At 38.1% G+C, this 25,511-nt stretch overlaps 2 long non-coding RNA genes across 9 annotated transcripts in view; one reads left to right on the forward strand and one right to left on the reverse strand.

Annotated features, from left to right (window-relative positions):
- The window catches only part of LOC144293963 (uncharacterized), a 35,025-nt gene extending 28,207 nt beyond the window's left edge, over positions 1-6,818 (reverse strand). Inside the window, exon 1 of the long non-coding RNA XR_013361313.1 lies at positions 6,768-6,818. This is a non-coding gene — a long non-coding RNA (uncharacterized LOC144293963). The remainder of the gene's footprint in view (positions 1-6,767) is intronic.
- Positions 6,819-6,909: 91 nt separating this feature from the next.
- The window catches only part of LOC144293969 (uncharacterized), a 47,583-nt gene continuing 28,981 nt past the window's right edge, over positions 6,910-25,511 (forward strand). For 7 of the 8 annotated variants that reach the window (XR_013361315.1, XR_013361316.1, XR_013361318.1 and 4 more), the window contains exons 1-3: positions 6,910-7,063; positions 7,267-7,395; positions 25,303-25,488. This is a non-coding gene — a long non-coding RNA (uncharacterized LOC144293969). The remainder of the gene's footprint in view (positions 7,064-7,266; positions 7,396-25,302; positions 25,489-25,511) is intronic. The other variant, XR_013361317.1, reaches the window with a different exon arrangement.

A 25,511-nucleotide genomic window follows, 5' to 3' on the forward strand; every position in this document is an offset into this window, starting at 1 on the left:
TTCCTGTACCAATAGGGTAAACATAAACCATGGTTTCCCTGAAGACTGAACTATATTCTAATGAGCTTTGAACATACAGAATTCAATACTCTTTGTTCACTTAGCAGACATGGAATTCCTCCACCAAAAAGTGTTATCTTAACCTAGTGTTTGATGCACAAACTTGGTAGAAAAAAAATTATACCTTTATTTTCACATCAAACTAAAGCTTAGCACTTCAATTATAAATGTAGGCAACAAACCTCAATGTTATTTGCAGTACATATGATTGTATTATAGATATTTTCATGTCACATCAGAGATATTACAAATATCTCAAAACATCATTTATATTGATTACTTTGAAATATGACAACTGACCTAACGCTAGGTCTATTTAATGTATTAAGTATCATATGTATGGTGATATTTTTAAGATTTGATAACTTAATTTTAATACAATTGATTACTTTATAATCCTATATATTTTATGTTATGCATTTTTTAATTGTTTTGTGAGAAAAATCAATGGGATTCACCAAATTTCTAAAGTGTGTCAAGTGCTTAGAACATGCCCAGCTCATATTAGCACAATGTAAGTTTTATTTAAACAGGAAAAATAAATTTAATGGGTTACTGGCAGGGAGTGGTACAGAGTTATGGTCTGGGAAGGCTAGGTAATGGAGGGAAGGAAGCAACTTAAAAAGAAAATGGGAAAAAAATAATTTCACTAAGTAAATCTCCACTATGTACTACATGATACTGTTAATGTATATTTAAAAATAATTTTATGCTTATTTATAAAGCAACTCTTAAAAACAAAAGGCACATTTTAAATCTCTTATAGGTGTTTGAAGTCACTCTTTTCTAACATTACATTTAGAGCTTACAGATAAAATACTCTTCAGAAAAATCCAGAGACGGAGCGTCTGCAAAAAGACCAATTGCACATGCAAGCACTGAGACCACACCCTGCTTTTTCTTAGTGTAGAACAAGTCCTACTTATTGAACAGCAGCAGATTATTACTAAAAAATAAGACAGATGAGATTTAAGAAAAGCATTATCACCTGCACTGTTAAAATCTCTTTAAATAGGTAGCTTTAGGGCAGCTCATTTAGGAACCAAAAAAAAAAAAAAAAAAAAGGCAAGTAATGTGTTAAAAGCTATATTATGAGAAAGCCAAACTACCACCTTTAGACTCTAGAATACCCCCATCAACCTGCAGACCTTCTGGCAGGGTGACAGTCTCTGAACTGCCATGTCTAAGGATTATCTTTCAGACAGTAAAGTCCAAAGTGGGTCTCAGTCTTTCTGAGCTATCTTTTCCGCAAAGTAAAGTGTCGTGTCTCAAGGTTAGACTATGAGCACCACTCACCAGGCTTCTATCTACCCTCAACATATTTTCCCTACTGCAACCAAAAAACCATTGTTTCTAAACTCATATATGATCCTATCAACCTTCCTTCCAAAAAACCTTTTATTTTTTTAAGATTTTATTTATTTATTCATGAGAGACACAGAGAGAGAGAGGCAGAGACATAGGCAGAGGAAGAAACAGGCTGCCCGCAGGGAGCCCGATACGGGACTCGACCCCAGGACCCTGGGATCAGAACCTGAGCCAAGGCAGATACAACCACTGAGCCACCCAGGCATCCCCCAAAAACCTTTTAGGCTCCTCATTTCTCTTAAAATCTGGACAAAGTCCTCCATGTAGCTTATACAGTCCTGCACACCCTCACCTGAGCCCTGCCTTCTAGCCTTGCCCAGCACCAAACTCCCTCCTTTACTGCTCCAACATTCCAGACCTCTCTGTACCTCCCCCTCTGCAGACTCTTAGCATGTACTTATGCCTCCAACTAGAATGTTCTCCCCATCCTCCTACCCAAGGTAAAGCTTTTGCATCCTTCAGATCTCAACGTCAGTCCAAGCATCAGTGTATCAGGAAAGCCACCCATACTTCCCTGATGACCAAGTTTCATCAAGTCAATGAAGCATGAAAGTATGTCCTATAAGTAAATGGAGTCCCCCAGTCACTGCTGGCTCAGCTAAAGTCAAATTCTTCCAGAAAGATTTTGCACTTGCTTCTACCAGTCATCTCAGGGAACTACCAACCTGAAATTCCTTTAAACTCTCTGCTTGAGTTTTTTGGACATAGTACTAACATGAATTCAGATTGAAAACCCTGAAGTACTGACTTGGCATCAGAATTCTTAGGGGAGTTTTATTTTCCCCCTACCACCCTGTGCCAAGGTTGAGACCAGCAAGTTTCCTTGTTGTCCCTTACTGTGAGATCATTTTTTCCTTATTTTCCCTTTTATTGAGCAGAACAGCCTTTGGTACCCCAGCTTAATGTGGCATTCCCTTCTAGGGTTTCCATTGTGGATGATTTTTTTCTTAGTGGTACGTAGAATAACCATGCATCGTATAAAGATTGCCTCTAAATTTTGAATAAATACAGAGGTTTAAATTCTTGTTTTCTAACTTGCCACAATTGTAGTTTCAGTTTTGTTCCTGTTATGTGACTAAATCTACCTCCCTTACTACACTATACTACTATAAGCTCATGAGGACTGGGGCATGAGACCTCATTATTTTCATCACTGCAAGCCTAGAGGCTTGCACAGAGCTTGATTTAAATATTAGGTGCCCATTTAATATTAACTGAATGAATTAATGAATAAATAAATGAATGGGTTTGTAGAGGAAAGGATAATGAATGTGATAACTCCTCTGAAGCATAATATACAGACTGTCAAGATCAGGGGCCCATTTGACTTACCACCTTTCCAAATCAACCAGACCTGTGATCCTTTATATTTAGTGCCACAAAAACTAGAACCTGAGGAGCAACACACACCTCCCAGCCCATCCAGATCCTTCAGACCTCCACTCTATTCCTATTTTACCTCTCAGACTACTCCCTGCCTTTCCCCTCACCCTGATTTTCCACTCCTGACGCTTTGGCTGTAGAGCCCTGCCATGAACAAGAGATGTGCATCAGTGCTGATCTGACTGGATTCGTTTCACCAGCCACATCCTCTGTTTTTTCCTATCAAAATACCATTATTTATTGGGGGCAGAGGACAGCCAAGAGTCTTGTACTGGATACTCAAGTGAACAGTAGCCTTTGACTCTTCAAAGTCAAGTGAGATTCAGGTTTCTTAGTCTCCAGGGTCTCTAGTTCTATCATCCTTCAGCAATCAATCCCACTATAGTTTTCTTAGATATAAGCATATTTTTCTCCAGATTCTAAGATCTTTGTGTCCAGGAACCATAATACAAGCAATTATGATTTAAGTGTCCTAGATTTGAAGTCAAACTGCATTTGAATCCTTTGTCTGCCATTCTGTGGTCTTGGATAATTCTCAACTTCTCGGTGGCTGTTTCCACATTAATAAAATGAGGAAAATGGCCTCCTCATGGTGCATAAAGTGTGTAGGAAAGCAGATTCCCAATAATACTGCCTTTGAGGCCATCATTCTTTAGCTATGAGCCCCTTGGTTTTTTACTATTTCTGATTTATTCTGTCTATCTTAAACTCTGGGATTGGGGACCACCTGAAGACTATACTACCTGCTGCTGGTTGCTTTTGACATCTGTTGTCTATCTGCCTTCCTGGTGTCCAAGTATCACCAGTTCTCAGACACCTCCATTATCTTCCCTACCCACACACACCAGCGTCCTCACAGCTCATGAAATCTTCATGCCTGAACACAGTTTTCACTTGAAGCCTGCTTCCTCTCCTCTGATATCCTACCTATCTGGCTGGCAGGGCAATTACGCATTAGCATCACACTCTCCCTGTTTTACTATTTAGTTTCCAGGATTCAGTCTTACCCTATCTGGCCAGTACTACAACCTTCAAACTCAAGTTTTATCACCAGGAAAGTCACTTCTGATTTAGAAGCCATAAATAAAATACAATAAATGGTCTCCACCAAAGCTGACCACAGACCAAGTTTCCAAAGTCGGGAAGGACTGTCATGTCCCACAACATTTTAGCCTCTATCTTACATGGGTCCTCATGCTGTCGTGTTGCCTCCTTCCATCCATGGACCACTTTGTTTGTCTCAAAGTCTTACTACTTACTTCTCTTCTCACACTGACCATCAAGACTTATAAAGTCAATGTTCTATTATTTCCTCATCCATTTGTCAATAACAAATAAGGGCATTTGTATCCACTCTTATAAGAATAAAACCATTGAGTAAAAGATTGAAGATGAACAAGGTATCTTAGTCTCAGAGTATCATTCTATAGATCACTGGTTGACTACATTGCAGAAGAGTGACCTTTACAAGGAAGAAATCAAGGAGAAAACATCTAACCAAACTTAGGCTGTAATCAAATTTAACATCTTCAATAATGGGACAAACTGATGTATGCTTCTTGTTGACATGCACCAAGAAGACCTCAAAGCTTTGAATTACTCTTGCCAAAAACATTTAACACGGATATAATCCTAAGGAAAAAATGAGATGAATCCAAATTCAGGGACATTAGCCTGGACTCTGAAAACATTATTTTAAAAAGGGAGGAGTGGGAGGGAGATCATTAAGGAGCAAAATTAATAAGTTCACTGCATGAGTGCATGATCCTTGGTTTAAAACACAAAAACAGGGATCCCTGGGTGGCGCAGCGGTTTAGCGCCTGCCTTTGGCCCAGGGCACAATCCTGGAGACCCGGGACCGAATCCCATGTCGGGCTCCCGGTGCATGGAGCCTGCTTCTCCCTCTGCCTGTGTCTCTGCCTCTCTCTCTCTCTGTGTGTGTGACTATCATAAATAAAAAAATAAAAAAATAAAAAATAAATAAAACACAAAAACAGCCATAAAGTACATATTGGGATAAATATACAAATTTGATTATGGGCCATACATTATTTAATGATATCTAATTAATTTATCTAAATTACTTTTCTTGAGTGTGATAATCATACGGTGTTTATACAGGGATGTTACACTGAAATATTTAGAGGTGAAATATTATGCTGTGTGAAACTTATTCTTATACATAAATATTGATACACACACATACTCAGAGATGGACAGAAGAGAGTATGAAAATGTGGCAAATGATTAACTGGTGATCTAGATTAAAGGTATAAGGTATTTACTACAATGTTTTTTCAACTTTTCTGTAAGTTTGATATCTTTCAATATAAAATGCCAAGGGAAAAAGTACAAAAGAATGATGCTGTTTCTTTTGATATTTAGGGAAGAAGGAGGTTGAGAAAGGATTTGTAAAAGCAAAAAACATAGCATGGAGCATGGTATTTAAAATGGAAAGCATTCTACCTTCCAAGAGCTTCTCAAAGAAAAGTGATGCTGTTCTCTTATTTGTACTGAAAGTCTCTCCCTTTCTTGCAGCGAGCAAAGCAGGCACTGAACAATGAAATGTGTACAGTGCTTCACAGCATTTCACTTACATTATGCCATTTGACGCTGATGACCAACGTGCAAAGGAGGCAGGACAGGCACTGTTACATTCACCTTACAAATGAGGAATCAGAACCAAGAGAGAGTGGTTGTATTTGGCTCCAGTAACGACAGCTTAGTACATGGCAGAAATAGGTCGTAATCCCCATGTCCCTTCCATCCTAATCAATGTGTTTTCCCCACAATTGCTGTTCACAACACTACGACTATTGATTTCATTAGTCATAGTATTTCATTGACTAGGGGGCGCCTACATGGCTGGGTCAATAGAGCATGTGACTCTTGATCTCGCGGTCATGAATTCATGCCCCACATCGGGCATAGAGATTACTTTAAAAATAAATAAATAAATAAATAAATAAATAAATAAATAAATAAATAAATAAAACCACATTATAAAAAGAGAGGACTATCATTTCATTGGCCAATATTTATCATGTACCAACCATAAGTCAGGACTACAGATATAAAAAAAATGAATAAAATATTTGTTCAACAATATTCATAGAGCACTTATTCATTCAAAAAATTCTTATTAGGCTCCAAATGCCAGGCATTGGGCTGGGTATGGCGATATCAAGCTAAATGAGACCTTCTAGGGAAGCATAGTCCAGAAAGGCAGACAGAAGCTTTAGACACACTGTGAAGAATGCCATCAGGGTGGAAAACACAAATGCTCTGGCCAAATGAAAAACAGTACTTCTCCTTCCCTTGCCATAATGATAATCCCATTTTATTGGAATTACTGGTTTTAATATTCACCTTCCTCTGCTAGAGCTTGTTCCCACTACAACAGTCACTGTATATCCATAGAGGAATAACTTCCAAGACCCCCAGTGGATATCAAAAACCTGCAAATAGTACCTGAACCCTATACATACTGTATTTTTTTTCTTTCACTTATAAATGAGGCACAGTAAGAGAATAAACACAAAAACTAATAATAAGACAGAAGACTTATGGGGCACCTGGGTGGCTCAGTGGCAGAGTGGTGGCCTTTAGCTCAGGTACTGATCCTGGGGTCCTGGGATCAGTCCCAAATAGGGCTCCCACCAGGGAGCCTGCTTCTCCCTCTGCCTATGTCTCTGCCTCTCTCTCTGTGCCTCTCATGAATAAATAAATAAAATCTTTAAAAGTTGGGCAGCCCGGGTGGCTCAGTGGTTTAACACGGCCTTCAATCCGGGGTGTGGTCCTGGAGACCCGGGATCGAGTCTCACGTCAGGCTCCCTGCATGGAATGGAGCCTGCTTCTCCCTCTGCCTGTGTCTGTGCTTCTCTCTCTCTCTCTCTCAAATAAATAAATAAAATCTTTAAAAAAAACTTTAAAAATAAATAAAATAGAACACTTACAGAACTATACCATGACAAAGATATGAATATGGTCTCCCTCTCTCTCAAAATTACTTACTGTACTGCACTCACCCTTCTTGTGATAAAATGTCTATGTGATGCGATGACGCGAGAGGAATGTTGCAAGCATTGTGACGTCAAAAGGAGGCTGACCGGCTTTCCCACCATGGTTAGCGTGGGAACAAAACCGCAGAAAGCCAGACTGCTAATAAAGGAAAACTACTTTATAACTGAAGCCCTGAGCAACAGTGTCAGAAACAGAGGAAGTGTGAGTAAATATGTAGAAAATAAAGGAGGTAAGAAGTGGGGGAAGGGACAAAGAGGGAGGGAGAAAGGAAATAAGGGAAGGAGGAGAGAGGGAGGGGGGGAGGGAAGGAATATCTTCTTCTGAAATCCAAACTACCCAGTTCCATTATACGAGGTATTGATAGCACCTCCTCTTCTCACTTGCCGACCAGCAGTGACCCGTGTCACACTGTCTTCAATGCTACATTTTCAGGGAAGTGAAGAAAGAGGCCATGTGGGTGAGGCATATCCACAATATCAGCAAACCCACCCACAAACCCACAAGTACTCCTGAGGGCAAAGCTTCATGAACTGCTTTAGGTATATGCAGGGATGTTTTAAGGTTAGTTAACAGAAGAACCCTCTCAATCAATCCCCCTGGCTTTATGCTCTGCTAAGAGCTAGACTTTTTGTCAGTGCTGCTATGAACAGAATTAAAGAGTTGTAAGGAAGGAATTAAGTCATCACAGCCATAATGTGTGTGCGTATGTGTGTATGTGTTCATCATTACCAATATCTTCAAGTAGAGACCCTGCAGAAAACCTAGCATGAGATCCCAAATTCAAAGCTTCTGAGGCCTCCCACAGATACCTGACCTGTGCCAATTTTTCAGTATTCCAGCAGTTGAGGAAGAATATAATATGATGCTAAAGAGTCACAAATATTTTTCCAGCTCATACCTACCTTGAGCTACTTTATGCAGTTCTATAATTAGAATTATCATTGTCATTCTAAAGAGTAAGAATATAATTCAAATGCACACGGTATCACAGGATAGTACATACCATATCCTCAAGTGCTCAAACATGAGGATATGAATTGGCCAGATCAGGAGGTTAAAGCAAAGCAGAGCTGTGGCAAAATCCAAATCTAAACTTGGCCATGATTTCCATGTTCTTGGTACATAGAGGCTTTCTACTTTGTGCAAATTTGAACCTCCCAAAGCTTCCCAGCTTGGCTAGAATTTACTATTCACTCCTCAAACCTGAATCCCTTGAAAGCAAAGCTCCCTCCTCTGTCAATTATACCTTTATGTGTTACTCCAAAATGAAAAAAGATGAGCCCAGTTCTTTTTCCCTGCTTCCCCATTCCATTATAAAACTAAGCATATTCAGATATTTCACCGACTCCTTCAAATATCCTATAATAAGGTAATGGGTACAAAAACCATTTAATACATTGATATATTTTCTCAAGTTTAACCTTTTACTAAAATCTTTAATTTCCCAAAGCATGGAGTGAAAAGGAGGGATGAAGTTAGTTAATACTAAGAAGGCATACTGGTTTTTGCCTCTTAGGAAGCAACGATGAGCACTGTTTTCTTTGAAATAAAAGAAAAGCAAATGAATTTCCTAAGATAAGAGTTGGTGATCCAGAAATCATCTAGGATTATAAAAATAATATTTTGTCTAGGGCTTACTATATAAGGTATATAGTATTATGCCTTTTAATAAATGGAGAAATCAGAGCTTAGAATGGTTAATACTGCCCCAAGGTCATAAACCTACCAAGTGATGGAACTAAAAGTGAGATCCAAGTAATCAGATGCCCCCAGTGAAGGAATAAATTTCAAAGCAGAAAATAATAACTAGTTACTCACTGCAAGGAAAGCATATTTCCATTAAACCTTGAAGTAACTCATCTATCCATAAATATAGGTAATTATAATATACCATGGGAGGATGTGGCCTTAAAACATATCTCCAAGCTCCATTTCTATGCTGGAAAATTTGGTTCTCAATAATGATTAGTCAGAAATTATTTCCCTCACAGACCAAAACCATTTTAAATCTTCTGAAAAAAAAATCAAATTCTGAAGTAAAATCCTTTATTTACCTAGTGTGATTGTGCACATTTTCTTTCTGTTTGTAGGTTTTTTTTCCTGGTCTCTACATTTTTTATTGACCAGTACATAGTAGACATTCATTAAATACTACAATGAGTGAATGAATGAATGAATGAATGAATGAATATCTCTGGCACTCTGTCTTGGGCAACTGTTTAAGACCTACTGACTGGGTGTTCCGTCCTTGGCTATTTCAGTTGTTTTGTTGCCTAATAAGTTACCCCAGAACTTAGTTGGTTAAAACGATAACGATCTTTATTTCTCATGATTCTACATGTTGACTGTATTCAGCTGGGCAGTTTTTCTGTTCCTCATGGTATTGGCTGTTTCACTCATGTGGCTACATTCAGAGAGGACTTTGGCTGGGGTGCCTCAGTGTTTTTCTACACGGGGTATCTCTGTATGTCTCATCTTCTAAGAATTCTATACATGGCCTCTCTGTACAGCAGAGTATCCTGAACTTCCATGCAAAATACAGACTAGCCCCAAAATGCAAGCACTTATCAGGTACGCATATGGTTGAACCCAGACTCATTGTGGGAGGTGACAATAGAGAGCGTGAATCCAGGAGGTGTGGTTCATAAGCCACTGTCATAATAGTCTACCTCACAGGACAACTTGTTTCTACTTCTTATCTCTTAGGTACAAACTGATCTAGAATAGTAGAGTTATAACTGTCAGGATCCTTTTCATTAGAAGTAACAAAAACTTAATTCAGACAAACTAAAGCAAAACCCAAAATATGGGAACTCATGTAATTATAAATTCAGGCATAGTTGCATCCAGGTACTCAAATATTGTGTTTGGGACTCCTTTTCCCTCCAGTCTTGGCTCTTTTTAAGTCCATGTTAGCTTTATTTTCTGAAAGATGATTACCATGTGATGAAAAAAAATCAATAGTCCATATTTAAATGGTCTTCATAGCTCACAGTCTCAGGAGAGAGCCCTCAAGATTTTTGATTTCTCAAAAGAAACTATTTCCAATGAGTCAGTGGAAAGGATGCTTTTAGTCACTTTTTTTACTAAAGAATAGTGGTACCAGTTGCTATTGCTGTATAACCAATTGTTATAAAACATAAGTGGCTTAAAATGAACATAAAAGTAAAATAAAGTCATTTTATCATCTCATGGTCTCTCTGGGTCAGAAATTTGATACTGGTTCTGTTGGGCAGTTCTGGCTCAATATCCTTCAAGTGGTGATAGTCATAGAGTGACCAGAGCTAGAAGTGAAGTAGGAGTATGGAGTCAGCAGGAGCAGATGGGAGTAGGCTAGGAATTTCTCTCTATGTATAGTTTTGGGGCTTCTCCATGTGGTCTCTCCACATGGGATAATTTGAGCTTCCTCATAGCTTGATGGCCTGAGTACAGTTGGACAGCTCTCATGGCAGTGCAGACCTCCAGCATGAGTGTTCCAACAAGTAAAGTGAAAGATAAACCATCTTTTGTGACCTAGACCCAGAAATCACACAACATCACTTCTGGATTCTGTTAGTTGTAAGTGAGACACAAGAGATTCAAGAGAAGAGGAATTAGACTCCACCTTTTGATGGTGGGCAAGTATCTATAAGAACACGTGGAGTGAGAAATATTCTTTTGGCCATCTTTGGAAAATACAACCTGCCACAGCAGCCCTTATAGGGCTCTGGCTTGATGCAGGAGCCTCAGTGCTAATATATACTTTACATAGGCCCAAGTTATCATGATGTCATGCTGCAAACATGTTTCTCTGATTTTAAACTACATCTCTGTTTCAAGCATCCAAGGATTTCCATTTCTTTTTTTAGAGATATGATTTATTTGTGTTTCTGATCTTGTATTTTATTCATCAGGTGCTTGTGTTAGTAGTGGGAAGATAAACAGTGTTAGCCAAGTCCATATACCAAAACTGGATTTCAACTCTGTTCCTTGTCTCCGGAAACTTTAGTCCCATTTGGTAAAGATTGCCACCAAATTTAAATAAAGTTTATTCTCAAGTTTTAACTTGAGAGAATAAAGCACATGAAACTCTTTAGTTCTCTTGCCAAAGGTGAACCCAGATGTAAGAAGTACAATGAGTCTTGAGCAAAATAGAGTCATACCTTTATGTCAGTGAACTACAGAGCATAGAAATGTGAGAAAGTCTTGAAAAGAAGAAGAGGGAGAAGATATATGACCTACAAGGAAACAACAATTATTCAGAAATCAGTTATTTCAAAAGGAACAAGGTGAACTAAAATACAGTGAATATTGCCAACATGTTAACCAACAATAATTGTCAATAAAATTCTATACTGAGCTAAAACATTATGCAATTGAAAATGAAAATGAAAACAGACAGACTGAATTAACAATCATAAGCCATTGCAGAAAGAACTACTGAAAAGGAAAGGATGGAAATTAAATCCAGAAGGAGGAAGTGAGTTGTAAGAAGCAACAATAAGCATAAAAATTGTAAACATATGGGGTATAAATCAGTTCATTCAGAAGTTCTTTCAGGTCATTAAAGTACAAACTAAAGAGATTGGCCCAGATACATTTTTGATATATTCCTTTCATCATTTATCTGATATATTAGGTGGTGGTCCACGTAAGTGCCAACCTTTGCAGAGGTAACCACAAGATCCTTTAACTGTATGTTAGACATCTCTATTAATTATGACAATAATAATTATGACAAAAAGTGTACAAATTATTACATGCAAACTGAACTCTCAAACAGGTAATTTAAAATATCTATGTTAAAAAAATAAATAAATAAAAATAAAATATCTATGTTTAGGGGTATCTGGGTGGCTCAGTCAGTTAAGTGTGCGACTCTTGATTTTGGCTCAGGTCATGATCTCAGGGTCCTGGGATTCAGCACACACATACACCCCACCATCACTGCCATGCTCAGCAAGGAGTATGCTTGAGATTCTCTCTCTCCCTCTTCCTTTTCCCCTTCCCCTGCTCCCCCATGAGCCCTCTCTTTCTCTCAAATAAACATTTTAAAATAAAGTATCCATGATTTAATATGTTAAGGGCTATGAAGAATAGACAACATGCAAGAACAGCTGGATAATATAAACAGAGAGATGAAAAAAAAAGAATCAAAAGGAAATGATAGAAATCAAAAACACTGAAACAGAAATGAAGACTGCCTTGGATGGTCTCATCAGTAGATTTGACATGACTGAGAAAAGAATCAGTTTGAAGCTTGAAGATAGGTCAATTGAAATTTCCCAAACTAAAAGGCAAAGAGGAAAGAAAAAGAACAAAACATCCAAGAGCTGAAGGACAATTTTATTTTCAAAAGGCCTAATATTTGCGTAAGTTGAATACAGAAAGAAAAGAGAGAGAAAGGGAGGGAGGAAGAACATCAATATAAGCTCATTTTTAGTTTAATGTAGATATAGATGTTTACACATAGAAACATTTGTAAATATATGTATATACACAGGATACTATACACATCTGTATTCACTTGCTGTATTAGCTGAGAACGCGTGGAAGCACTAGCACACTTAGTGCTCAGAACTTGGTTTCCAATGCCATTCTCTCCTAAAAGGGCTGGTTAGGATTCTTTGGAGTAATGGCTAATTCTACAACTAGAGCAGAAAATACACAAAAAGAGCCTAGAACATTTCTGTAGTGCCAGAAAGTTAAAAAGCACTAAAACACAAACAAAACCACTGGAAAAATTTGAGCAACCAAAAAATTTGAGCAACCACATAAAGCAATGTTGAGTTATAACTCAACGTATAAAATAAATATCTATGCTATAAATAAACATAAATGGGGAGGAGTAGACAAATCTCCTACACAGAGGTATCGAAAATAAATTGCATTGCTACTCTGCTGTTAAAAAGATGGAACATAACTTCTCACTTCTTAAGTGTGGGCTGTGCACAGTGACTTCCTCCCATAAAGTATAGTACAGAAAAGGGGGTAAAGAGTAACTTGATAGCAGAAAAACTTGACAAGCTTTACCTCAGCTAGCTGGTCGATGTTAACATCAATAGTGATAAATGATGGTGATAGTGTGTTCCTTAGATATGATGTGATGAGAAGAGTACTTTACCTCTATGGTCTTCCCCCAAAACACAAAACCACAGTCTAATCACGAGAAAAAAAATCAAACAATCTCAATTGAAGAGCATTCTACAAAATACTTGACCAGCAATCCTCAAAACTGCAGAGATTATCAGAAACAAGTAATGTCTGGGGAATCTGTCGGAGCCAAGAGGAACCTAAGGAGACATCACAACTAAATGTAATGTGGTATCCTGGATGAGATCCTGGACAGAAAGGGACATCAGGTAAAAGCTAAGGAAATCTGAATAAAACATGGACTTCAGTTAATAATAGTTTATCAGTATTGGTTCATTAATCATAACCAGTGCAGCGTTCACAGTAGAGGAAACTGGTGTTTCATAAATTTTCTATAAACCTAAAACTTAAAATTAAAAGTTTGTTTTTAAAATTAAAGTGAATGCTACCAAAAGAGAATGAACATGTGCACACATCAGCAGAGAATGGAAGGAATGTAAATAGTAAAACGTCCACATAAACCTGGGGGGTGAATTTTTGAGAATTGATCTACGTAAAACATAGTCACAGAATTGCCTGAAGACTTAGATTTGTCAACCCAAGTACTTTCCCTAACCCTCAGCACTGTATCAACTAGAAACCTTAAAAATGCGGAGTCCCAGGCTGCAACCGGGCGTGGGGGGACCTACCGAATAAGAACCTGCATTTTTTTTTTGTAAGAACCTGCATTTTAACAAGATCTACAGATGATTTATATGCACATTAAACTTTAAAAGGCACTAGCTTAGTGGCTATCAAATATAAGTGGCCTATCCTCACCTCCCCCAGGAAAATTCTGCTACTAGGAAATCTCAAGAATTCAGTTTTTCTAATAAACACATTTGCTTACAAAAGTTGATGAACATGCCAAGGACACTAATTCTAAAAATGTTTCTAATAGGACAAACTATAGCCTGAATCCCTGGACAAAGAAATTCTTAATCTTACTCTAAATTCTGTCCTCATTAACCATCCCTCTAACAACTCCGAAAGTTGAGATGGGGAGTGCCTTTTTAAAAGACAAAGTTTGTATTGATTAAGGTATTGATTGATATACATGAGCTCACTCCAAAAGAGAAAGAAAAAGGCTTTTTCCTCTACCCGAGTAAAGGTGTATTCACCTCGATCTACAGAGTGGAAAATCAGGCTGAGTAATTACATGTGGAATAAGGACTATAAGCTCCAGATTACTCTCAGGAAACATTTCTGAGTCTAAATGCACTTTTTAATTAGCTCTTCCAATAGCATCATGCTAATTGGCTAATTTGGAAATGATATGAGACCCTGTGTGCTTTAAAGAAAATCTGTTTGTTGATATATTTATTTGCACCTGAGACTGTCTTATTGCTGGCAGGACAGATATTATTAAAACAGAATCACCTGCTTATTTTAACCAGATTTTTTTTAACGAACACACATGAATTGGATTATCCCTAGGGTTTCAGGAGGAAGTATTAGCATTTTGAGTGATGGGAAATTGCCACTTAGCTGGGAAATAAATGAGCTTTAAATAGATCCCATTATTTTTTACAAGGTTATTATTGTAAATGTTTCATAATAGAAGAAATGCCCTTCAAGTCTATCCTCATTGTTGGTTTATGATTGGGGTGTTAACCTCTAACTAGCCTGGCTCTTCACATCAAGCCACAGTGAGTTTTCATAGTTTTACTATATAAAATAAAACTACCTTTTATTGGTCCACATAATACTTCCAACAAGTTTCTCTATTTGCTAGCTATGTTGTGAAGAAAATGTACTAAGTTTATTTGTCTGGGCTGGAACAGTGGCTTTTTAAAATTGTTATGGGTTTAATATATTTTACCATTAACAAGACTATCTTGAACACTATAGAAACATGGATTTAGGTGAGGATATGGTGATATATTTGGATATTTATTTTTATCATACTTGAATATTTCACACCGCCTTACTTGTGTCACTGAGAGAGGACACTTTATAATCCAAATGAGCCTCCCCTGTAGCTAACTATTTTAAATGTTCCTTTCCAGTCTAATTACTGCAACAAAATAACAAAAGAAACCACATGGATCACCCTGAATTTTGGAAAATGCAGTCTTCCCCCTCCAGTTTAACATTCTTCCTTTTACTCAGAGTATTACTGAACCTCTGCAGCTATTGCACTGAGCTAAAGCTCTTCACTAAGTTTGGAAATGCTAGGGTGCCCCCTACCGTTGAAAGTGAGGAAGCACATTTCTTTGCAGCTCCATTCAGAGAATGGGATTTTTTGGGATTTGGGGAAAAGGATATTTAACCAAAGTTCAGATAAGGAATGGTTAGTCACATTGTGGGTGGGAGGGAAGGAAGGAAGGAAGGAAGGAAGGAAGGAAGGAAGGAAGGAAGGAAGGAAGGGAGGGAGGGAGGGAGGGAGGGAGGGAGGAAGGAAATAGGGACATAGGAAACCCACCTAAGGATAATTTTTTTCAATATTTGTCAATTAATTTTTTGTTTGATTTAAGTTAGTTAACACATTGAATTATTAATTTCAGGGTAGAATTTAATGATTCATTAGTTGCATATAACACCCAGTGCTCATTACATCCTGTGCTCTCCTTAATGTCCATCACCCAGTTACCCCATCCCCCTACTCTCCCCTCCTGGGAGAAGAGAGCGGTTTGTTTCCTATGATTAAGAGTCTTTGATAGTTTGTCTCCTTCTCTGTATTTATACTATTTTACTTTTCCTTCCTTTCCTTTTTTAAATTTTTTTCTATTTTTTTAATTTTTGAGGAACCGCCATACTGTTTTCTATAGTGGCTACACCAATTTGCATTCCCACCAACAGTGCACCCAAAAAGGTTCCTTTTTCTCCACATCCCCATCAACACTTGTTTTTGTGTGTGTGTGTGTGTTTTTTAATTTCAGCCATGTTCACTTGTGTATGATATCTCATTGTGGTTTTATTTGCATTTCCCTGATGATAGTGATGTTGACTATCTTTTCATGTGTCCGTGGACCATTAATGTCTTTAGGAAAATGTCTATTCAGGTCCTCCGCTCATGTTTTAATTGGATTAATTTTTATTGTATTTTTAAATTTATTAATTTTTTGATGTTAGGTTGTATAAGATCTTTATATATTTTGGATATTAGCCTATCTGATATATCATTTGCAAATATCTTCTCTCATTCAATAGGTTGCCTTTTTTGTTTTTATTGATGGTTTCCTTTGCTGTGCAAAAGCTTTTTACTTTGGTGTAATCCCAATAGTTTAATTTTCCTTTTGTTTCCCTTGCCAAAGGAGACATATCTAGAAAAAAACCTATGGCTAAAAACAAAGAAACTACTGCCTATGTTCTCTTCTTGGAATTACGTGGTTTCAGGAGTCATATTTAGGTCTTTGATCCATTTTGAGTTTGTTTTTGTGTATGATATAAGAAAGTGGTCCAGTTTCATTCTTTTCCACTATAGCTTTTCAGTGTTTTCAATATGATTTGTATTCTTCCCACTGTATATTGTTGCCTCCTTTGTCATAGAGTAACTGGCCATGAAAACATGGGTTTATTTCTGGACTCTTTATTCTTTTCTATTATCTATGTGTCCATTTTTATACCAATACCATAGTGTTTTGATTACGACAGCTTTGTTGTAAATCTTGAAATCTGGGATTGTGATACCTCCAGCTTCGTCCTTTTTTTTCCAGATTACTTTGGCTATCCAGGGTCTTTTCTGTTTCCTTGTACATTTTAGGATTATTTGTTCTAGTTCTGTGAAAAATGTTGGTATTTTGATAGGGACTGCTTTAAATATGTAGATTGGACTGGGTAGTACAGACGTTTTAACAATACTTATTCTTCAAATCTATGAGCAAAGAATATCTTTCCATTTGTCACTTCTTAAATTTCTTTCAGCAATCTTTTATAGTTTTCAAAGTACAGATATTTCACCTCTTTGGTTAAGTTTATTTTTTTTAATTTTTTTGTTTTTATTTATTTATGATAGTCACAGAGAGAGAGAGAGAGGCAGAGACATAGGCAGAGGGAGAAGCAGGCTCCATGCACCGGGAGCCCGACATGGGATTCGATCCCGGGTCTCCAGGATCACGCCCTGGGCCAAAGGCAGGCGCTAAACCGCTGCGCCACCCAGGGATCCCTTTGGTTAAGTTTATTCCTGGGTATTTTATTATTTTTGGTATAAGCAGGACTGTTTTCTTAAATTCTCTTTCCACTAATTCATTATTAGTGTATACAAGTGCAACAGATTTCTGTATAATTTTCTATCCTGTGACTTCATTGAATTCGTTTATCAGTTCTAGTAGTTTTTTGGTGGACTCTTCAGGGTTTTCTATATATAATATTATGTCCATCTGCAAATAGTGAAAGTTCTACTTCTTCCTCACCAATTTAGATATCTTTTATTTTATTTTCTTATCAGATTGCTATGGCTAGGACTTCTAGTACTATATTGAATAAAAATGGTTTGAGTGGATATCCTTGTCTTGTTCCTGATCTTAGAGGAAAAGTTCTCAATTTTTCACTAATAAGTATGATATTAGCTCTGGGTTTTTTATATATGGCCTTTATTACATTGATGTATACCTAACCTATTCTGTTGAGAGTTTTTATCATGAATTGATGTTGTACTTTGTCAAATGCTTTTTCTACATCTATTGAGATGATTTATATATTTCTCCTAGCTTGTCCAATTTGTTGACATATAATTTTTTATAATATTCTCTTATAATCCTCCGTATTTCTCTGGTGTCATTTGTTATTTCTCCTCTTTCTTTTCTGTTTTATTTGAGTCCTCTCTCCTCTATTTTGGTAAGTCGGGGTGAAAGTTAATCAATTTTATTGATCTTTTCAAAGAACTAGCTCCTGACTTCATTGACTTTTCTATGATTTAGTCTCCATTTCATTATTTCTGCTCTAATCTTTATTTCCTTCCCTCTACTAGCTTTAGGTTTTATTTGTTCTTTTTCTAGCTCCTTTTGGTGTAGGATTAGGTTGTCTATTTGAGATTTTTCTTGCTGCTTAAGATAGGCCTATCTTGCTATATACTTCCCTCTTAGAACTGCTTTTGCTGCATCCCAAAGATTTTGGAGTGTTGTGTTTTCATTTTCATTTGTCTCCATATATTTTTTTATTTCCTCTTTGATTTCTTGGTTGACTCATTCATTGTTCAGAAGCATGCTATTTAGCCTCTATGTATTTGTGTTCTTTCCAGGTTTTTTATTGTGATCAATTTCTGTTTTCATACCATTGTGTTTGGAAAAGATGTATGACACAATTTTAACATTTTTGCATTTGTTGAGATTTGTTTTGTGGCCTAACATGTGATCTATTCTAGAGAATGTTTCATATGCATTTGAAAAGCCTATGTATTCTGTTCTTTTGGGATGGAATGTTCTATATATACATCTGTTAGGTCCATCTGGCCCAGTGTGTCATTCAAAGCCAATATTTCCTTGTTGACTTTCTGTCTGGATTATCTGTCCATTGATGTAAGTGAGGTATTAAAGAGCCCTACTATTACTGTATTATTATCAATTTCTTCCTTTGTGTCTGCTAATAGTTGCCTATGTACTTAGGTACTCCCATGTTGGGTATATACATTTTTACGATTGTTATATCCTTTCCTTGAATTGTTCCCTTTGTCATTATACAGTGTCCTCCTTTGTTTCTTCCTACAGGCTTTGGGTTTTTATTGTTGCTTTAAATTTTTATTTAAATTTCAGTTAGTTTACAGTGTGATTAGTTTCAGGTGTACAATTTAGTGATTCAGCACTTACAACATCCAGTGCTCATCACAAATGCACTCCTCAATCTTCATCACCCATTTAACCCATCCCTTTATCCACCTCCCCTCTGGGTAACCATCAGTTTGTTCTCTGTAGTTAAGAGTCTATTTCTTGGTTTGCCTCTCTTTTTTCCCTATGATCATTTGTTTTGCTTCTTAAACTCCATGTATGAGTGAAATCATATGGTTTTGCCTTTTTCTGACCTATTTCACCAAGCATAATACTCACTAGCTCCATCCATGTCACTGAAAATGAAAAGATTTCACTTTTTGTGGTTGAGTAATATTCCATCCATATATATATATATATATATTATATATATATAACTTTTTCTTTATCCCATTCATCAGTAAGTGGACATATTGGCTCTTTCCATAATTTATCTATTGTTGATAATGCTGCTATAAACATTGGGGTGCATGTATCCCTTCAAATTAGTATTTTTGTATTCTTTGGATAAATACCTAGTAGTACAATAGCTGAATTGTAGGGTAGTTCTATTTTTAACTTTTTGAGGAACCTTCTTACTGTTTGCCAGAGTGGCTGCACCAGTTTGCATTCCCACCAACAGTCTAAAAGGAACCCCTTTCTCCACATTCTCGCCAACACCTGTTTTCTTTAAATTTTCTGCCCCTTATTCTCTCTCTTCTCTTCTGATATCCTTATAATGTGAATGTTATTACATTTGATGGTGTTGCTGAGTTCCCTTGACCTATTCTCATTTTTTGTTATTACTTTTTCTTTTTGCTATTCAGTTTGATTGATTTCCATTATCCTGTCTTCCAGCTTGCTGGTCCATTCTCTACCTTCTCTAATCTGCTATGGATTCCCTCTAGTGTATTTTTAATTTCAGTTGTCGAGTTCTTCATCTCTGATTGATTCTTTTTTATATTTTCTCTTTGTCGAAGGTCTAAGATCCTCCACTCTTTTCTCAAGTCCGGTATCTCTATGACCATTGCTTTAAATCCTTTATGGGGTATATTGTTTATCTCCATCTCACTGAGTTTTTTTATTATGGCTTTCTTCTGTTCTTTCATTTGGGACATTTTCCTGTGTCTCATTTTGTCTAATTTTCTGTGTTTTTATATATTAGTAAAGTCAGTTATGTCCTCTGATCTTGAAAATAGTGGCTTTATGAGGAAGATGTCCTATGGTGCTCTGTAACACAGAAATGTTCCTGTTCACCAGAACCAGGTGCTTCAGGAGTGTGTCCTATATGGTTTGTATGTGCCCTACCATTTGGTTGAGCCACATTTGCCTTCAGTCCATCCAGCTTCAATAACCCGCTTTGACTGTTGGGGGCGAGATTCAGTCCCTGTGCTGTTAAGGGGCCAATGTGGGGCTGCCATGGGCTTATAGTTGGATGGTGTCAGCAGTCAAACCCAGATGTATTCCTTCAGCCTGTTTGCTGGGGCTATGGTCACAAAGAACTGCAGGACACTCATTTGGTTGTTCCCAGAGCAGCTTTCATTGGTGGACAGGGCATACAGATAAACCAGATGCCTGGCCCAAGTCCATCTTGGGCTGCAGTAGCACCAACCTGCAGCATGCTATTCCTGCCTGTCCTCTGAGAAGCCTTTGTTGGTGGGCAGTGTCAGCAGTCAGACTATATGCCTGCTCCCAGTCCATCTGCCTGGGCAGCAGTGAACCCAAACTGGAGCACAATGTCCCTGTGCTACCCCCTGAGATGTTTTTATAGATGCCTGAGGTTACAGTTAGATCATATGCCTGCCCCTAGACCATCTACCAGGGCTGCAGACATACTGATCAGCATAGGACTCTCTCTGCACTTATAGTTGTAAGGTTCTCTCTGCACTGCTGTGGTTAGAGTTGAACTGGTGTGTATGGTTATCTTCCCCTTTCCCCAGGGCAGGAGTCACTTTGCAGTAGTGATGTGCTGGGGCTGCTTGCAGGATGAGATATGGCAGGAGACACTCTGGGGGGACTCCTGATAAGTAGGGCAGGTTGGATGGGGGTAGATCCACAGGAGAACACAGGGGTGCACAGTGTTACCAAGGTAGCTAGTGTTTGAGTTGGTTCTCACAGATATCCAACTATATAGGCTGGGGACTAGGAAGAAAAATAGCACTCACTAGCCATTTTCTTCTTGGAGAGGTCTCCTAAAGATCCCTGCCCCTCTAGCACAGATTCTGAGACTAGTATATAAGTCCTCCTCAAAACAATAACAACAACACAACAACAAAACACTCTTTACCTATACTCCAGGTATTCTTCAAACTGCTGCTTCTATTCTTATCTCATTGGGGTGAAGAGGTGTTTGTTTTGCCATCTCTTAAGAATGAGGACTGTTTCTTACTGCCCTCTGGCTCTCCCAGAGGCAAGCCTGATTTTTTTTAAGATTTTATTTATTTATTCACGAGATACACACAGAGAGAGGCAGAGACATAGGCAGAGGGAGAAGCAGGCTCCTCACAGGTAGCCTGATGCAGGACTGGATCCCTGATCCCAGGATCACGCCCTGAGCCAAAGGCAGATGCTCAACCACTGAGCCACCCGGGTGCCCCAAGCCTGCTGATTTTTAAAACACCTGGAGGCAAGACCCACTGGTTTTCAAAGCCAAATATTATGGGGATTAGTCTTCCCAGTGAAGGTCTCCCATGTCTGGGTTGCCTGTTGTACCTGCTGAGGGGTTGGCTTCTATCTCTTCTCTGTGCTTATTGTGCCCCTCATATTTGTGGTTAGTCTCCCAGGGAGTTTGGTTCCCAACTGTCTCTGCCCCTCCTACCCTGTTCAATATGGCCTCCTCTCTATGATTAACTGTGGAAGGTTTGTTCTGCCGCTCTTTGGGTCATTTTCTGAGTTGGTTGTACTGATGTGATTGTTACTAGGTGTTTCTGTGGGACTGAGATAAGGTAAGCCTGGGATCCTCCTACTCTGCCATCTTTCCAGAAGTCTTTAAAGGCTGCTTCTTGGGGCACCAGGGTGGCTTAATTGGTTAAGTGTCCTACTCTTCATTTCAGCTCAGGTTATGATCTCAGGGTTGGGAAATGGAGTCTCACATTGTACTCTAACCATGAAGCCTGCTTAAGATTGTCTCTCTCTCTCTCTCTCTCTCCCTCTGCCCCTCCTCATGTGCAATCAATCAATCAATCAATAAGGGCTGCTGCTTTAGTGACAATACTGTGTAGAGAGTAAGCAGAGGAAATGTTAGCCTTCACAAAAGATTAACTGGAAAGTTTCTAACTACTCAGACATTAGGAAAAACAGCCTTTATAAAGCTACAAGAGGATCTTAGTGATAACACAAGCCATGGAGGTGTTCTCAGCCAGACATCTGGCAAGTTAACCCCAGCCAACAGGCCTATATAATAGGCAGAGGTGTCTCAGGGTACAGCCTGCTGCATCCTAACTACATTTCAGTTACAACACTAGGTGAACTTGTGAGTTGCTGTGGCCTCGGCTGATAACATTGCCAAGACCCAGTAAAAAAGCAAGGCAATCCTTGGCAAGGATTCAGTTCTAGAAAAGAGAGTCTTTCCATGTACATAAACCCTTTTGGACATTAGGTAATGAAACTTTTAATCTGTAAGTCAATTCAGATGCCTTTATGCCACAGAGCTTGATAGTGAGGCCCTAGCTTTTTTTTTTTTTTTTAAGTAGGCTCCACACACAATGCAAAGCCCAACCCAGGGCTTGAACTCATGACCCTGAAATCAGGACCTGAACTGAGATCAAGAGCCAGACACTTAGGTGCCTGGGTGGCTCTCAGTTGGTTAAGCATCTGCCTTCAACTCAGGTCATCAAGCTTCAGCCTGCATCGGGCTCCCTGCTCAATGGGAGTCTGCTTGTCCCTCTCCCCCATCCCCTCACCCCACCTGTGCTTGCTCTTTCTCTCTCCCTCTCTCTCTCTCTCTCAAATAAGTAAATAAAATCTTTAAAAAAAAAAAAAATAGGCACTTCACTGACTGAGCAACCCAGGCACTTTATGAGGCTCTAGCTTTTAAATAAGGCTTACCCAGATAGGCATTGATAGGTCCATCACTCCAAAGTTATCTTGTATTCAAAGCAGGGAGCAAATTATCAATCAGCTTAACTTGGTTTCATGAGGCTCGAGGATCACTCCCACTACATGCCCCACTTTGACTCTGATGATTTAATTCAAGGGAAAAATAAATCTTCACAGAAAGTGGGTTTCTGAATCGTAAGCAACTCCAACCCAAGAAGCAATGGAAACAGCCTTGGGCACAAGATTGCAGGAGCCCACTCTACAAGAGAATATTGACAATAGGCTGTGTTGTAGCACCAACATCACCTCTAGTCCCTAGAGGCTTGGATTACGTCAAGAGTCATGAAGCTTAAAGAAAGAAGAATTATTTCAGATTAGTAGAAACTAAAGAGACATGACAACTAAATGCAGCATGTGATTATTGATTGGATCCAAGCTAGACCAAGAAAAAAAAAATTTCACTGTAAAAAAACATTAGCATTATAAAGAATATTGGGAGAAATTTGAATAAGTTCTGTATATTACATAATAATGCCATAGCAATGATAATTTCCTGATTTTGAAAATTACACTATAGCTGGGTAGTAGAATACCTTTATTTTCAGGAAATACATACTGAAGTATTTAGAAGTACAGTGTACATGTGCAGATGGGTGAGTAGGTGGATGGATGGATGAACAGAGTTGAAAATAGAGCTGGACAGTAGTTAAAGCAGGTAAAAGACAGGTTTTCTTTGGGAACTATCCCAACAGGAGAGACCTCAGTAGAGACCTGGGCTCAATACTGAATACAACAAGGAAAAGTGGGGATTTACAGCCAAGAAACAGGTTGGGGGAGGTCAGTGCAGAGAAAATTATGGAGAACACATCAAGGGTGGGAGTAATTTTTGCTAAACTGACTTAAGAATTTTTGCTCAAGGCAAGCCAATGTTTTATGCATCAAAGATGGGGGATGAGGAATTTGATCAGATATCAAGGATGGGAAGATTCCCTCTAGACTTAGCAGGATTCTTACTAAAACTGAGCAATGCAGGCTCAATAAGGACAGACACAGAAGGATGGATAGATAGATAAAGATAGATGTGTTTGTAAGTATTTAATAACTGGCTCTTCATAGGAGAAAAATCCATGTTTGATAGCATTTGTTTGTTTCCTTAGTGTAAATAAATACTCCCACTGTAGCTGGTTCCACACTATCAATGTGGAGTCACTGGATGCAGCAGTGGAAAGAAATGCTCATGATTGACTTAAGTGAACCATTAACATCAGATTCTAGCCCACAACTGTATAATGTTTTTGAACTATATTTTGCAAATCTTCTGTAAGTCTGAAATTACTTCAAAAGAAAAAGTTAAAATTTTTAACAAATATAAATTAGCTATATAACAAATGAACTATAAAATTACTTTTTCTAGAGATTGGGTAAAGCATTTCTTAAACTTCAGGTCTCTCTCTCTCTTTTAAAAGTAATGGTAGACTACATTATAACCACAATATCTAAGTTAAACAGTAATTTTTCAGACTAATAGACAACGAACAACAAAATTCAAGGTCTATCAGAGAAACATTGATAGAATACATGTTATTAATCATTCAATTCATCAAGTAGTGGCTTCACCCCATGCTAGTATTTCTGATGCAGTAGAAAGAACACACTCTGTTGAGGTCACACCCTCCTACCATCCCTACCTCCTCCAGGCCAGGGCATCAGAGGGCCAAGGCATAAGGGAGGGAATGATTCAGCACATTTGCTGCAAATCTCTAAAGCTACATGTAATGGTGGGTCAGCTATGTACTCTTCAGGTATTTAAAGGATAATGTGTTGGGGTGCCTGGGTTGAGCATCTGTCTTTGCCTCAGGGCATGATCCTGGGTTTGGGGATCCAGTCCTGCATCAGGCTCCCTGTGAGAAGCTTGCTTCTCCCTCTGCCTATGTCTCTGCCTCTCTCTCTCTCTCTGTGTCTCTCATGAATAAATAAATCTTTTATTTTTTTTTTATTTTTTTTAATCTTTTAAAAAAATAAAAGATAATATGCTTTTTTGGCCATAGGAAATATATTTTTTAAGTTTTATTTAAATTCCAGTTGGTTAACATACAGTGCATTCCTTGATGTCAGGTGTACAATTTAGTGATTCAACACTTCCATACAATACCTGGTGCTTACCACCACAAGTGCACTTCTTAATCCCCATCCCCTATTTAACCCATTCCCCCACTACCCATTTATCCTCTGGTAACCATCAGTTTGTTCTCAAAAGTTAAGTGTCTGTTTCTTGGTTTGCCTCTCTTTTTCTCCCTATGCTTGTTTTGTTTCTTAAATTCTACATATGAGTAAAATTCTATGGTATTTGTCTTTCACTGACTTATTTCACTTAGCATACTACTTTCTAGCTCTGTCACATTGTTGCAAATGGGAAGATTTTACTCTTTCCTAAAATGGCTGAGTGATATCCCATTGTATATATACACCACTTCTTTTTTATCCATTCATCAGTCGATGAACACTTGGGCTATTTCCATAGTTTAACTATTGTTGATAAATGGCCAGAAGGTATTAAACCTAATGGCTGTTACATCATTATTGGAACTCTAGCTTTTGTTCTCTAAATCCTGTTCCCTGTGTTTGTTTTCCTCAGATGCGAACAGAGACCAAAGCCTCGCTAAACTTATGTTCTGCTATTGTGACACCTAAAGATGAAAATAACAAAAGGTTGAAGGCAAAATATTGTCAACCTGATATCACAAACTAGACTTGAATTTCAGTCAACCGACTAAAAGGCATAGACTTCCTAAGCATACTAAACATTACAAACATCTCCTAGGTAAAACGTTAACTCTAAGTGCT

This window comes from Canis aureus, chromosome 22 (assembly GCF_053574225.1).
Source record: "Canis aureus isolate CA01 chromosome 22, VMU_Caureus_v.1.0, whole genome shotgun sequence".
Taxonomy (NCBI): domain Eukaryota; kingdom Metazoa; phylum Chordata; class Mammalia; order Carnivora; family Canidae; genus Canis; species Canis aureus.